Source organism: Pinus tabuliformis, chromosome J (assembly GCF_031772625.1).
Source record: "Pinus tabuliformis cultivar Carrire ecotype Pingquan chromosome J, CPIR1, whole genome shotgun sequence".
Lineage (NCBI taxonomy): Eukaryota > Viridiplantae > Streptophyta > Pinopsida > Pinales > Pinaceae > Pinus > Pinus tabuliformis.
In genome coordinates, this window is record NC_142295.1 from 242,337,857 (window position 1) to 242,352,907 (window position 15,051).

The 15,051-nt window shown below is 32.6% G+C and overlaps 1 pseudogene; it reads left to right on the forward strand.

Moving 5' to 3' along the window:
• Positions 1–13,409: 13,409 nt before the first annotated feature.
• LOC149226657 (mitogen-activated protein kinase kinase 9 pseudogene) lies at positions 13,410–14,717 on the forward strand (annotated as a pseudogene).
• The last annotated feature ends 334 nt before the right edge of the window (positions 14,718–15,051 follow it).

The following is a 15,051-nucleotide window of genomic DNA, read 5'->3' on the forward strand; positions in this document are numbered from 1 at the left end:
TTAAAAAAATCATATAAACCCTATATTACTAAATAAAAAATATATATTATTGAAAAATACAAAGTAATACATAAAACACACAAGATTAAAAGTCAAACACGTTGGGATGCTTGCAAAATGAGTACATAGGTAAAGAAGTCGTCTCAATGCTTTATTACAACTCATCGGCTTAGGAGAAAAAGGAAACATTGCTTACTTATAACTCGTTAACCTCTTTGTAAGTGTCCTCCTTGACATTTGAAGTCAAACATCAAACCCTCTCATAAAAGACTGTCGAGAGAATCTGGACTAACAGTTCATAGAACCTTTTACACATGTATTTATTTAATGGAGAAGCCCTTTTTATAAGATTCAACTATTATATCAATATTTTAACATAGTTATTTCCTTTTCTATTCGGTGCATTTTTTTTCTTATTTAGTCATCCACGTTTTAAAAAAATATACAAATAATCAAATTTTTTGTGTTGAGAATGAACCACATTAATTAGTTCGAATCGTCAACTTAATCGATATAATTAATCCGAAACATTGTTTTTTAAATCTTTAGTCATTTACATTTTTTAAAAATAAAAAAAATAATAACATAAGGCTTATAAAATTTGAATCGTTTTTTAAAAATAAAAGAAATAATCATGTAGGGCTTATAAAATTTGAACATAATCATTTGCATGTTGTATTTTTCCCTTTAAATTTAAAAAAGTTGTTTATAATTCCAATGGACCTCCATTTTCTCTACCAAAGTTATACAGTTGATCTTTCTTTCGAACATCAAATCTACTAAATTCCTTTTCTTGATCTTTAAAGATCTGTGATCACATGATTTGCTTCGTCCTTGTGGAATGTGAAGCTTCAGAAAAATGTGTTCCTTTATCGAAACTTTCAAAGTCTTGCTGTTTTTTATATTTATGGAATAAGTAATTCTGAAATGAGCTTTAGTACGTTGATTTGTATGCACTATATTTGAGGGCATCTTAATTCAAATATTGTTCCCTCGCTCACATGCATCCCCTTCGTTTTTGGAGCAATAATGTGCAGGGGCACTATTTAGAATCATGACAACAATTGATTATGTAGTATTTCCCAGCAATCATGACTTGTATATATACATACATTGTGTTCTACCTTTATTTTATAATCATGAGAGCAATTGATTGTGTTGTATTTCCCCAACAATAATGACTTGTATATATATACCTACATTCTGCTCTAACTTTATTTTATGGTTAGTTTGACTAAAAAGAGGAAGATTGCCTTATGTCACATGTAATTAAAAAATTATAAACCTTCACTTCTTCAACTTGATGGTATCATTAAATTTTAAATTATAATTAAGAAATTTTATATTAAATAAAGTATTACTTTTAATTATATTAATTTTGTTATATTAAATAAAATCTATCCATAAATGAAGACAAAATTATATTAAGTTTTTTATTTTAAGTTTAAGTAATGCATTGGCTTACAATGTAAGCTTTTTCTCTTATTATCTAAATATTAATGTTTTTATTAATATATTAAAAATTCTAATAAGTGATTTGTTTAAAATAATGAAAAAAAATATAATTATGTATATATTTTAAATATTTTTTTAATGTTTATATTAAAGTTCACTGATTATTTAGTAAAATGGTTAATTTCATTTTAAGGGTATTCAAATTTGATTGAGCTTTTCACAATTTGGTGATAACATATTAAAAGACATATCATTTTTTTATCCAAAATTAACTTTAACAAAACTTAAATTCAAATTAGAGAAAGAAAAAAATAATTTCATTTATTTCTAATTTTTTTTTTATCCATTTAACTTTTTTCTTCCCTTGTTAATGAACCAAGGGGACTTAAGTAATCTTACAGAGTAAGGGAAACCAAAGGGTTCAAGGTCTTCACATTCATCCTTTTTCTCATTATCTTCTTTCACCTCGTGATATATTTTCATATTATTTTTTTTGAATTTTAATTATTAATTTTTCTTCCCTTGTTAATGAACTAGGGGGACTTAAGTAATCTTACAGAGTAAGGGAAACCAAAGGGTTCAAGGTCTTCACATTCATCCTTTTTCTCATTATCTTCTTTCACCTCGTGATATATTTTCATATTATTTTTTTTGAATTTTAATTATTAAATTATTAATTTTTAAAATTCTATAATAGTTATATTTTTATTGTGGTGATTAATAGTAAATAAAATAAAAAATAATTATTATATAAATTTATATAATAATTTCTTTCACGAATTACCAGCTCTTCATCCGATCCAGGAGGGTTTATGGGCCCGATCCATCCGATCCGATCAAGCAAGAAGTAAGACGACCATCCATGCCATCCAGCAATTGGTAATGGGGAGCAAGGGGCGTTATATCCAAACTATACCGACGGTTATACGGCTGATGGGACCCACGGGCAAGCAAGAGCGGTCGTTCTCTTGTCCAGGGGGGGACAGAAACAAGAAGGGCAGGATGGAGCAATGTTCTGGACAAAGAGAAATGGGACTAGGGGGGCTCTTATCGGAGTTTGCAACCTCTTATCGGAGTATGCAACACCTCTGTTTTGGCATGCTGAGCTCTGAGGGAATAGGGTAGGGTAGGTGATCTGACCTTCACTCAAGCTAGGTAGGCATGAGTAGACTGGTGTACCAGATGAGTTATGATAGGTGGGATGGCTTGATTCACTAGGTAGGTAAGAAAGTAAGCTAAGAAGTAGTAAGAGGGGTGGGAAGGAACTAGGCTATTCATTGGTTCGATCTGATGGAAAGAAGGCTGCTAATGACCCAATCAATCTGTTTGTCAGGCTGGAATTAATGGAAAGGAAGGCTCCGTCGATGGCGGCCTTGACAGTCGAGTGTGCTAACGCACCCTCACACATATGAATGTATGAGTCCCTACCGGAGTATATATTAAGTCGTAGGAAAAATATTTATTATTTTGTTTATGTAAATTCTTTATTATTATTATTATTATGTATATTACACATAAATTTAAGTTAATTTTTTATTTTTTAAAATATTTTTTTAATTATGATATCTTATTATTATCAAGTATTTGTATAATTTTTATTTATAAATATTTTATTAAAAAATATATTTTAAATTATAATATTTATTAGATTATTGGTTCAAATTTTATGAGAGGAGTAGATTTTGGGAGCAGTTTATAAGGGATAATTTTTTTCCCTTATGGATATCTAAACACAGTTCTGCATATTGTAGGTGAGTCAATCATTCTTTTATATAACAATGGGGCTAATCCCTATCTAAATTCAAAATGATTAGAACAAATAAATAAATAAAAATAATTTTAAAAGTAAAAGTTTAAAATTTGTATATAATAATGTATTGAAAATGAGCTTTCTCTTATTCTATAAATCTTATAAACCAACACCATTTTTCTTAAAGAAGTGCAATCTACTACTCCTAGTCAAAAGGTGAATCCCTCCATTCAACAACCTTGGATAAATAGGTTTTTGTTTGATATACTCAAGCCCCATAGTTATTTTTTGTAAAAATCTCATAAAAAATTGAGCTCATAAGGAGGATGACATTTTATGTATTGTTTTATTTTTCGATGGTTTAAAATTTTTTTGTAGGTGTGGATTTTTAGCTAATCAACATATCACCCCCCATGTTGATTGGTTATTATTCAACATGTAATGGATGTGTGGACATTTGGCAAGGGGTATGTATGGCATTAAAAACTTATTCTGTGCTAGTATCCGACATTGGATTTGGTATGAGGAGAATGAAGTTAGTTCATGGGAGGCTCTGATAATCATGATAACTATATGACCAAGCTTGGTGTGATCGAACCCGAAATAAAGGTAAACACATATGTAAGGTATGTGACAATAGTTGGATTTATGGTTTTTCATGGGAAATGTCAAAAAGAAATGTTTGTGATGGTAATCCTTACCTGATCTTTGTCCTTTTTGACATTTCTTTGTTTGTAGTACCACGATCTCTCCCTCAGAAACACTGTGTTAGTTGGAATATATTTTCATTTTTAATTGAAATTGGGGTTGACGAAGATTGACAGGTTTGGTGGTTTCCACAAGGTTTTAGGAGGTAGCAGAAAACTACTGTTCTTATGTGCTTGGTCTAGGGCTCAACCACCTACTTTCAAATCTCTTGTATCTTTATTCTAGGCCTTGTAACTCTCTTGTTTTTGGTTTGGATAGTAGTTGGTCTAATCTTACTCTTTAAAACCTAGTGTTTTCCCTCTCGAAGGATTTCTCTCTACTCTATGTGTTAGCTTGTCCTAGTGATCTAGACCCTATTGTACTAGGCCATAGTGATTTCTTTAAGTAACTAGAGGATTCTCTCTTGGCTCAACATACATGACTCTCCTAAGCTTTCTCCTAGGAATAATCACAGGACTTACATCCTTCAAAGCATTTTGTTAAGGGTGATGGTGGACTTATTATGTGACCAAGGTATAAGGAAGTCTTTGACAACATCAAGTTTTAATTTAGAAAATATCCATACATAGGTTGTAAGTTGGAATTGCATGATCCAGACTTATGCTGGAATGGAACAAAAGACAAATATAAACACAAACATAGAGATGCAACAAAAATAATTTTTCATTTCATTAATATCAAAGAACTAAAAGATGCTTACATACAAAATGGAAATAAATTAGCTCAGGTAATGGTAGCTTATGTTTAAGAAGAGATGTGGTGGCTATATGCCTATGACCTGTGTTACAATGAGGCACAAGGACATTTTTATTATTGAACAACAAAGAGAAACCCTAAATAACTAAAACCCTAACCCTAAGAGATGCTCACTTATATTTATGGAATAAGTATTATGAAATGAAATTTACTATATTAATTTATATGCATTATATTTGAGGGCATCTTTATTCAAATATTGTTCACTTGCTCACATGCATCTCCTTCCTTTTTTAGGCAATAATGTGTAGGGACACTATTTAGAATCACGAGAGCAGTTGATTATGTAGTATTTCCCCAACAATCATGACTTGCATATATACATACATTGTGTTCTACCTTTATTTTATAGTCATGAGAGCAATTGATTGTGCACTATTTCCCCAACAATCATGACTTATATATTATTATTATTATTATTATTATCCAATTTTAAGGTCACAACCAAGCCAGACACCAAATTGGTGTATGATACCCCCTTGTTTGTGGGACAAGGGACCCATCTCCACGCAACAATTTGAATGCTAAGTCTACGAAGGCATACATACTCTACACCCCTCTGGTTTTGAAGTTGTGACCTCTTAGGAGCAAACACATGCTCTTAACCATTAAACCCAGTCAAATTATATTACATATATTACATACATTATGTTCAACTTTATTTTATAGTTGGTTTGACTAAAAAGATGAAAAATGTTACCTTATGTATGAACAAATACCATTGAAACATTATAACTTATATGTAATTAAAATTCTAATTCTCAGTAATTAAAATTCTAATTCTCACTTCCACAACTTAATAACATTATTAAATTTGAAATTATAATTACATTTATATAGAAAGTGTATTCACAAATCAAGACAAAATTATATTAAACTTCTAATTTGAAGTTTAAGCAATGCATTGGCTTACCATATAACTAGGCTAAAAATTCTAACAAGTGATTTGTATAAAATAATGAAAAACAAAATATAATTATGTATATATTTTAAAATTTTCTCACCTCACTAAATATAATAATAGATATTAAAGTTCATTGATTACTTAGTAAAATGTTTAATTTTATTTAAAAAGCGTTTAAGTTTTACCGAGTTTTACATAACTTTGTGATAGCATTCTGTTGGTAAATATATCGTTCTTTCATTCAAAATTAGATTTGACAGGACTTAATCTCAACTTAAAAAACAAATAATTTCATTTATTTTTATTTTTCTTAATCAACTTAATTTTTTTTCTTTGTTAATGAAGGAGAGGGACATAAGTAATAAGTAATCTTTGCCGAGTAAGGGAACAAGAGCGTTCAAGGTCTTCACATTCATTCTTTTTCTCATTATCTTCTTTCACCTTAGGGTGTATTGTTGTATAACAAAGGAGAGGGACATAAGTAATAAGTAATCTTTGCTGAGTAAGGGAACAAGAGCGTTCAAGGTCTTCACATTCATCCTTTTTCTCATTATCTTCTTTCACCTTAGGGTGTATTGTTGTATTCCTTTTTTTTCAATTTTAATTATTAGATTATTAATTTTTAAAATTCTATAAGAGTTTTGTTTTTATTATGGTAATTAATAAAAATAATTTTTTTTTTTAATAATTTATTTCACGAATTAATTGTATTTATAGTAAGTGTTGAGGAAAAAGATTTGTTATCTTGTTTATGTAAATTCAATTTTTATGAAATATATTATACATCAATTTAAATTAATTTATTTTATTTAAAATATATTCTTTATTATACTACTAAATTAAAATTATTATTTAATGTTATTATTATTAACATTATTAATGGTTGTTTTTATGAAGTATTTTTATAATTTAATTTATTTATATTTCATAATTATTTATTTATTATTATTATTATTTAAATTATAAATAGTTATTAGATTATTGGTTCAAATTTTATGAGAGGAATCTAGTTTGGGAGCAATTTATAAGGGATAAAAAAAATTACCCTATGGGACATTTAAGTACAGACCAGCTTATTGTATGTGGGTCAATCATTTTTTCATATAACATTGGGGTTAACCTTTATCTAAATTCAAAATGATTAGAACAAATAAATAAATAAATCTCATTTTAAATGTACAATTTTAAAATTTTATATAGTAATGTATTGAAAATGAGCTTTCTTTTATTCCATCTACTACTCCTAGTCAAAAGATGAATCCCTCCATTCAATAACCTTGGATAAATAGGCTTTTGTTTGATATACTCAAACCCCATAATTATTATTCATAAAAATCTCATAAAAAATGAGCTCATAAGGAGGATGGCATTTTATGTATTGTTTTATTTTTTGATGGTTTACAAAAAATTGTAGGTGTGGATTTGAGCTAATCAACATATCACCCCCATCTTGATTGGTTATTAGTCGACATGTAGTGTGATGTGTGGACATTTGACAAGGGGCATGTATGGCATTGAAAACTTATTCGGTGCTAGAATCCGACATTGGATTTGGTATGAGGAGAATGAAATTAGTTCATGGGATGTTCTGATAATCATGGTAGCTATATGGCCAACCTTGGTGTGATCAAACTCAAAATGAAGGTAAACACATATATAAGGTAGGTGACAAAAGTTGGATTTATGGTTTTTCAAGGGAATGCCATCACACTAAGTAATATACCTGATGAGTGAGGGCATAATATCAAAATTTGGAATGTTTTTACAGGAACTTTAAGAATATAGGGATTTATTTTGGAGGAAGCCAAGCTCTAGATTTCCCTGCTTGGTTGCATTCTTAATGTTGGTGGTAAGCCTTATATGATATTTGTCCTTTCTGGCATTTCTCTGTTTGTAGTGCCATGATCTATCCCTCAGAAACACACTGTTAGTTGGGAGATATTTGCATTTTTAATTGAAGTTGGGATGACAAAGATGACAGGTTTGGTGGCTTCCACAAGGTTTTAAGGAGTAGCAACAAACATATGTTTTTGTGTGCTTGGTCTAGGTCAAAACCACCCACTTTCAAATATCTTGTATCTTTGTTCTGGGCATTGTTACACTCTTATTTTTGGTTAGGATAGTAGTTGTTCTAGTCTTACTTTTTAAAACCTAGTCTTTTCCCTCTTGAGGGATTTCCTTCTCCTTTATGTGTCAACTTGTCCTAGTGATCTCGACCTTATTGTCCTAGGCTATAATGGTTTCTTTTAGTGACTAGAGGGTTCTCTCTTAGCTCGACGTACATGAATCTCCTAAGCTTTCTCCCAGGAATAATCACTAGACTTACATCCTTCAAAGAATTTTGTTAAGGGTGATGATGGGCTTATTATATGACCAGGGTATAAGGAAGTCTTTGGAAACATTTAGTTTTAATTTAGAAAATATCCATACATAAGCTATAAGTTGGAACTGCAAGTCAACTATTTTTGGTTTGTAGTAGACTTTATGATATTGTTTTTCCATTTTATATTGTTAAAATGATTATGATTCTGCTATTGACATAGTGATTTCATCTTCATATAAATCACCTCACTTAAAAGAAAAGGAAACAAATTAATCAAAATTTCAATCAATCAAGACCTACATATATAAATTGGTTTTTTAGTGTTATCATCATTTTTCTTGGGGTTTGAAGAAAACATTTAAAAATGCATTATATATATATTTTATATAAACACAAATTTATACATATTATTAAATAAAAAATTATTTGATATTTGTTAAGAAATATATATATATATATATATATATATATATATATATATATGTTAAAATTTTAGAAAAACAAAGCTATCATTAATAAAAATTTTGTTAAGATTTTTTTTTTTTTTTTTTTTTTTTTTTTTTTTACGTAAATTAAATTACACAACCAATTAAAAGGAAATTATCTTTTAACAGATGGAATACCATGTTTTTTTTTGTAAAGAGTACACAGTTGATTACATAAGAGAGACAGACCCAGAATGGATCAAAATTAGTGATAAAAACACTATCCCAGGAAAGTTAACCATGAATATTAGAGAAACGCTACGATGGGAGTAAAAACAACAAATCACAAGCGTTTCTTGCCAGAACCTAAAAAAACATGAAGTACATATATTCACCAACATAGAAACCCACAATACCCATGCTAATATTGAACAAATAAATTCCTGAGAGCCATAAAAACATATTAGCAGAATAAGGACCCAAAACCATGAGGAATGATGCCAACACCTTATACATTTGCATAATGCCAATGCTGAGATCAGAAGTAGCTAGAGCATCCAACCAACATGCACCTGATATCCAGAGAGAATTAAATATGAACTTCCAACAAATATTCTCCCAACAAGAGCGATACTACCAACACCGTATGTAGTCACATGGACCAAAACCAGAGCCTGAAGTAGCCAAAACACCCTCTAGGCTTGTGATTGCATTCACCAAAAACTGAACCTAAAAGTTGCAACCTTCATTTGTCTGTTTCAGATGAGTCACAATATAACAAAAGGAGAACAGGTGTGTGCCCACTATGAGCAGGGGGATCAGTGAGGTTGTGAGAACCAAAATTTGAAACCAAACAAGACTCAACCTTTTACAAACAAGAGTCTACATTGGTCAGACAAAAACACAAATTTCAAACCATACGCTCGAGGTCCTCCAAGGAGGGGAAATATTATAATTCTCTATCTGCTTCTCCCTGTACTGAAGACACATGAAGGTGGAGGTCTGATGATTTAGAGCCAGAGAAAAAAGAAAATGTAGTCTCCTCTTACAAAAGTGACCCAAATTTGGGAACCACTTAACACCCACACCAACCAGTTTAGAATTCGAAGCGTATGGGCGAACACCACTTTCTAAATCCTCCAAGTATAAGATTTCACGATGAACCTACAATGGGACTGAATCAAAATTAGAGGAAATTGAGTGATAAGAGAAGGGTCTCAAGGGATTAGACCTCTTAAATCTAGCAATAGAGCCACCACCTCAACGACTAGGCATACATTGGCGAGGAGCCCTAAAAAATTAGGACACTAGACAAAAGGAACAACCATAGAAGGAACAATTCCCAATGAAGGAAAATGAAGGACAATGAGGGAGGCACTAATGTACCATTCAACAGGACCCTATCCTAGAAGACTGAGAAACTTACTACACATCCAAATTGACAACCCAATTCTCCACATACAACACTTGACACAGGAAATATCATGAAAACAACATAGCACCACGCCAAGAGACTAAGATAAGACCTCCAAACTAAATCCCCATAGATATATAAGCCGTTGAGTGGAAATATAAACACAATGATGAGAGATGTTATGATAATTTAACTAATATGACCAGACAAATAAACTCGACAACAAAAAAGGAACAATTATAACAAAGGTGATAAAGCCATATCCCAGAAACTAAACTATCAACCTCCAGAACCAAAGAAAATGATAATTCACCAAGGCGTAGAGAGAATGGCTCACCAAGTAAGGATCGCTAACCAATGCAACACCTCCACTTCCTAGTGCAACTACACAACTATCGACCATCAACCATGCTATCCTAAAGGATAGTTCAAACCCCCATCATCACCTACAACAAACATCTCTCCTCCATAAAAAATCTTAAAACAGTTAATGACACAAATAACTACGACCTCTGCATTAACTACTTGCATCCACCATTTCATGGCAATCAACTAGGAGGTACACCAACACTTATCATGAAGGGAGAGACATGCCCACTTGTACACCCCCATTGGGAACCATACTATATTAAGTGATCAAGTTTTCCAATTTTTTTTTGTGAGTTGAACTAAAATACAATGACCAACATTCATCCAAATCAAGGTGGACAGATCGACACCCCATGTTGACCAAGTAGTTTGTAACTCGATTACCAAATCTACAAGTATGATGAACACAAATAATTACTCAAAGGAGTATAGTAGAACAACAATATGATCGAAAAACCCTTCCAACCTCCAACCCTTAATAACCTTTCAAGCCGGCTGATCATTTATATTTCTTTTAATACGCTAGAGCACAATGAGAGAATCCCCATCTATCTGAAGGAGTTTGAAACCATCTTGAGCAATTATTTGGAGAACTTTGTTCAAGGCCATAAATTTATCCATATTATTGCTTGCAAATCCACAATACATAACATAAAATCTTAGAGGAGAAGAATGATAATCTCGAAATTTCCTCCAAGACTAGCTAGACCAGGGTTACCCTTAGTTGCCCCATCAAATTTCAATTTAATAAAATTCTAAGGAGGAGGAGCATAAGAAGCATTTGAAGTGATGAAAGTGGCAGAAGGTTGTTGTTGGCCTATAACAACCATCGTGGATCCGAATTCAAGGCCTTTAAGATCACCATTTGCACAATGTGAGCCACCCAATCCTCAGGAGACCAGGAAACCACCAAGATACATTCCCAGAGATTTGACAAAAAACCTCAACAACTATTCGGTCCAGTTGTCTTTGGTGACAAAAAATCCCAAAATTACGCTCTTTCCAAAAAATCCAAAGAATAAAACAGGAAGACACCATGCTTGATTGACAATGGGGATTTTAAATTTCTTGTGATTCCATTTCTCCAACAATAAATATAAATTTTGTCTCTCCAAGGGATTGTTACAAAAAATATAAAGAAGTTGAGACCACACTGCTTGAGCATAAAAACAAGTGAGGAAGAGATGCTTCAAAGTCTCTTCATATTGACCACAAAGAAAACAAAGGGATGGACCTTCATACCCTTTCCAGCAAATGTGATCCTAGGTTAAGAGATGCTACCTTGCTATCAACCAGAGAAAACAAGCAATATTTGGCTAATAAATAGCCGACCAAATCTTCTTCCAAATAACATCTCTTTCAGTTGTTCTACACACAGAAATAAGCGAATAATCTTCTTTTATAGTAAAAGACCCTCTAGGAAGGTGAACCCAATGCAATATATCTGCACCAATAGACCAACAAATTCTATGTTCGACTAGTTCTTGTTAGAAATCATCCGAAGGTAAATATTGAGGGGAATCTAGCCAATATTCTCGATGCTTCCACTTGGACCAAAATTGAGCATGAATCCACTGCATCCAGTGATCACTAACTCTCACAACACCAAGAGTGGTTAAAACATCTTGTAAATCCTAGAATCCCTCCTTGTTATCAAACATGGCAATTATTGCCATGCCTCCTCCTAGAAAATAACTCCAAAAAGAAAATATCCAAAAAGGCATGCTTACACACCACATATTTACTATTATGCGCCTAATTCCAAAGACTTGAACTAGAAATAACCCCCTCTTGATGTAATATAGCTTCCTGAGAAAGTAAAGAAACATACTTCCTCATCCAAATTTTCTTCCAGAGTTCATTGCCACCTACCACCCAACGCCACCAGAGCTTAGCCCCAAAAGCCATACTAATAGACTCAAGGATGCACATACCTAGTCCTCCTAGCAACTTAGATTTGACAAGCGATTCCCAAGCTACTAAGGAGCATCTTTTTGCCTTATTCGATCCTCTCCAAAGGAAATCTCACCAAATAGATCAAATCTTACCACACACAACCATCAAAACCAACATAGCAGATAGTTGATAAATGAGAATTGCTTGTAAAACTAATTTAGTTAGAACCAAACAACCTGCAAAATTTAGAGCATGAAAAGACCAATCTGACACCTGAGAATGAAGTTTTTGCATCAAAATCTTCCAGCATGCTATACGCTTAGTATTCAAAGCCAAAGGAACCCCAAATATTTGGAAATAAGATGAGCTCTACAAAATTATAAAACTCACATTAAGTGACATTGAATAGACTCCTTACAATTGAAGAAAAATATACTTGTTTTACTGGACATACAACTTATCTTTTAATACATGGAATACCATGTGAGTGGACATATTTTTGGTACTTATCACCTTAATCATCCTTCTCCACAACCTCTAAATAAACAACAAAAGTTTAAGGACCATCCACTAGATAAAGGTTGACATAATAGTCAATTGAGTAGATTCAAAATAGAGCTAGAAGAATTTGAATAAAAAGGTAGATAATGAAAAAATATCAATTATGCCTGAGAAATATGATCATTGATACCTACCTTAAGTACTCTAGAAATTAGTTAGTACTCTATGAATCAAAACTAATGAAATCCAATCTACAAAATCAATTGTCTCATGATTGATCTCCTTCCAAAGGAGGTTGGGAAATATCCATTCCAGTCTTATGATGATTCGTAAATAATCAAAGAAAGAACATAAAAAAAAGGAAATCGATTGTTAGGCTTATAATTCAATATATAACAACTGAACCACCTCCCCTGAAGTGGATCTAGTTTTTTTAGAAAAGAAACATTAACAATATTATATATATATATATATATATATATATATATATATATATATATATATATATATATATATATATATTTTATTTTCTTTTTGAAAAAAATCTTAATAATTAATTAGTTTTTCTCTAATTATATTTTTATATCAAATGATTATTTTTTATTAATCTATAATAAGGAGATAGATAGATATATACACTTTGGATCATTTATTTATATACCTATCATTAGATATATAATGTGTATGTCTAATAATTACGCCGTAAGGTGTTCCCCTCTGAAAAGAACTCCCTCCACTACCACGTGTACCCTCCTGCGCCCTCCGATCACTTGTTAGACGATTAAGAAACTCTGTGTCGTCGGATGATTCCCTTGGTGGTTAGGGTAACGAGGTAACCACCTACCTGTTACAGTTTCTCCGTTTTACTTACCATTACTTCACCGCTTCCACTGCCGAAGCCCCCTAACATGAATGGTGCCTGCAAGTTGCCCTGTATTCCTCTTGAAGAAGTTACACTCGAATATCTCGAGAAGTTTTCAACTTTGGGGTGTGGGAGCAGTGGCAAGGTCTACAAGGTTAAGCATACCAAGACTGGGAAAATTTATGCCCTCAAAATCATTCTGGAAAAGCACGAGCTTGCTATTTGAAAGAAAATAATGAGGGAAATGGAGATTCTCTGAAGGGTGAATTCTCCACACATCCTGCAGTGTTATGGCATATTCGAGCGAATTCTCCACACATCGTGTAGTGTTATGGCATATTCGATCGAGGAGGAGAGATCTCTTTTGTGTTGGACTACATGGACGGTGGAACCCTTGCGCAGGTTCTTCAAGCCCACAAGAAAATCCTAGAACACTATTTGGCTGAGGTTGCCAGGCAGGTGTGATTTCGAAGGTATCAAAGGCAAGTCTCCAAAAACGCTTCCATCACAGCTAGGAAAAGTAGCCCGTATGTCCTGAACACACAGGAAGTCTGAGCGATAATCAACTTTGACGTGTATAAATACTAATTTCACAAGTTGATTTTTGTTTTTTAATATAAAGGTTGTCTCCAACTTGTCATTGAAACAAAAATCCATTCTAATCGGCTCAAAATATTACCACAATTACCACAATAATATAGTAATTATTGTATCAATGTCAAGTCAATTTGAAAAAGTTGTGTCAATGTCAAAGGGCTATAATACTGTTGTACTTCATCTAGCTCTTCTAAAAAAAACTTGGATCCAGATCTTCCCCATAGAAAAACCAAAAATGAAACGCGACATAGATTTATGAGCATCTATCCTACAGTTTTAGGCCGGTTGGGAAGGTGCTCAAGGGCTTGCATTACCTACACTAGAACAAAATTTTTCACCGTGATATAAAGCCCTCTAATTTACTGATCAATAAGAGAAGTCAAGATTTCCGATTTCGGTGTCAGAACTGTGTTGGCTCACACTTTGGCCTAGTGCAATTCCTTCGTTGGGCACTTGTGCTTATATGAGTCCTGAAAGGTTCGATCCTAATGGGTACAGTGGAAAGTATGATGGATGCTCTGCATATATATGGAGTTTGGGATTATATTTTCTTTGTAGGTTTCCTTGTTTGTCTCTGGGGTAGAGACCTGATTTGGCCTACTTTACTTTTATGGTGGCCATCTGTTTGGGCGACCCTCCATCGCCACCACCTGATGCATCACCAGAGTTTCAGATTTTTATTTGATGTTTCCTTCAAAAGGATGCGTTACTTTTCCATACTGCACATCAGCATCCCTTTTTGAAGAAGTATGAATAGTAATCTTGTGACCTGTCTCCCCTCGTGTAGTCTTTACACCTGTAGAATTTTGAATTCATTTCTGTATTTTGAATATTGTACTTGAGAGCATTCTGATGAGCCCCCAAATTGGGTAACCTATTGGGCTCATTTTTCCTAATTATCCTTGTTCAATCCTCCATTTTTCATAGATTATGCATGTTTTCCTAGTATGTTTATGTTATTTGAATGAATAAGGGTGGTCACTCTACCTAGGAGGCTAATACGTGGTTATTTCAGGATTTTTGGACAAATTTTGGAGCAAAACCAAGCAATCATGGGTCAGCTGACAGCCAAGCTTGAGGTGAGGATTTGT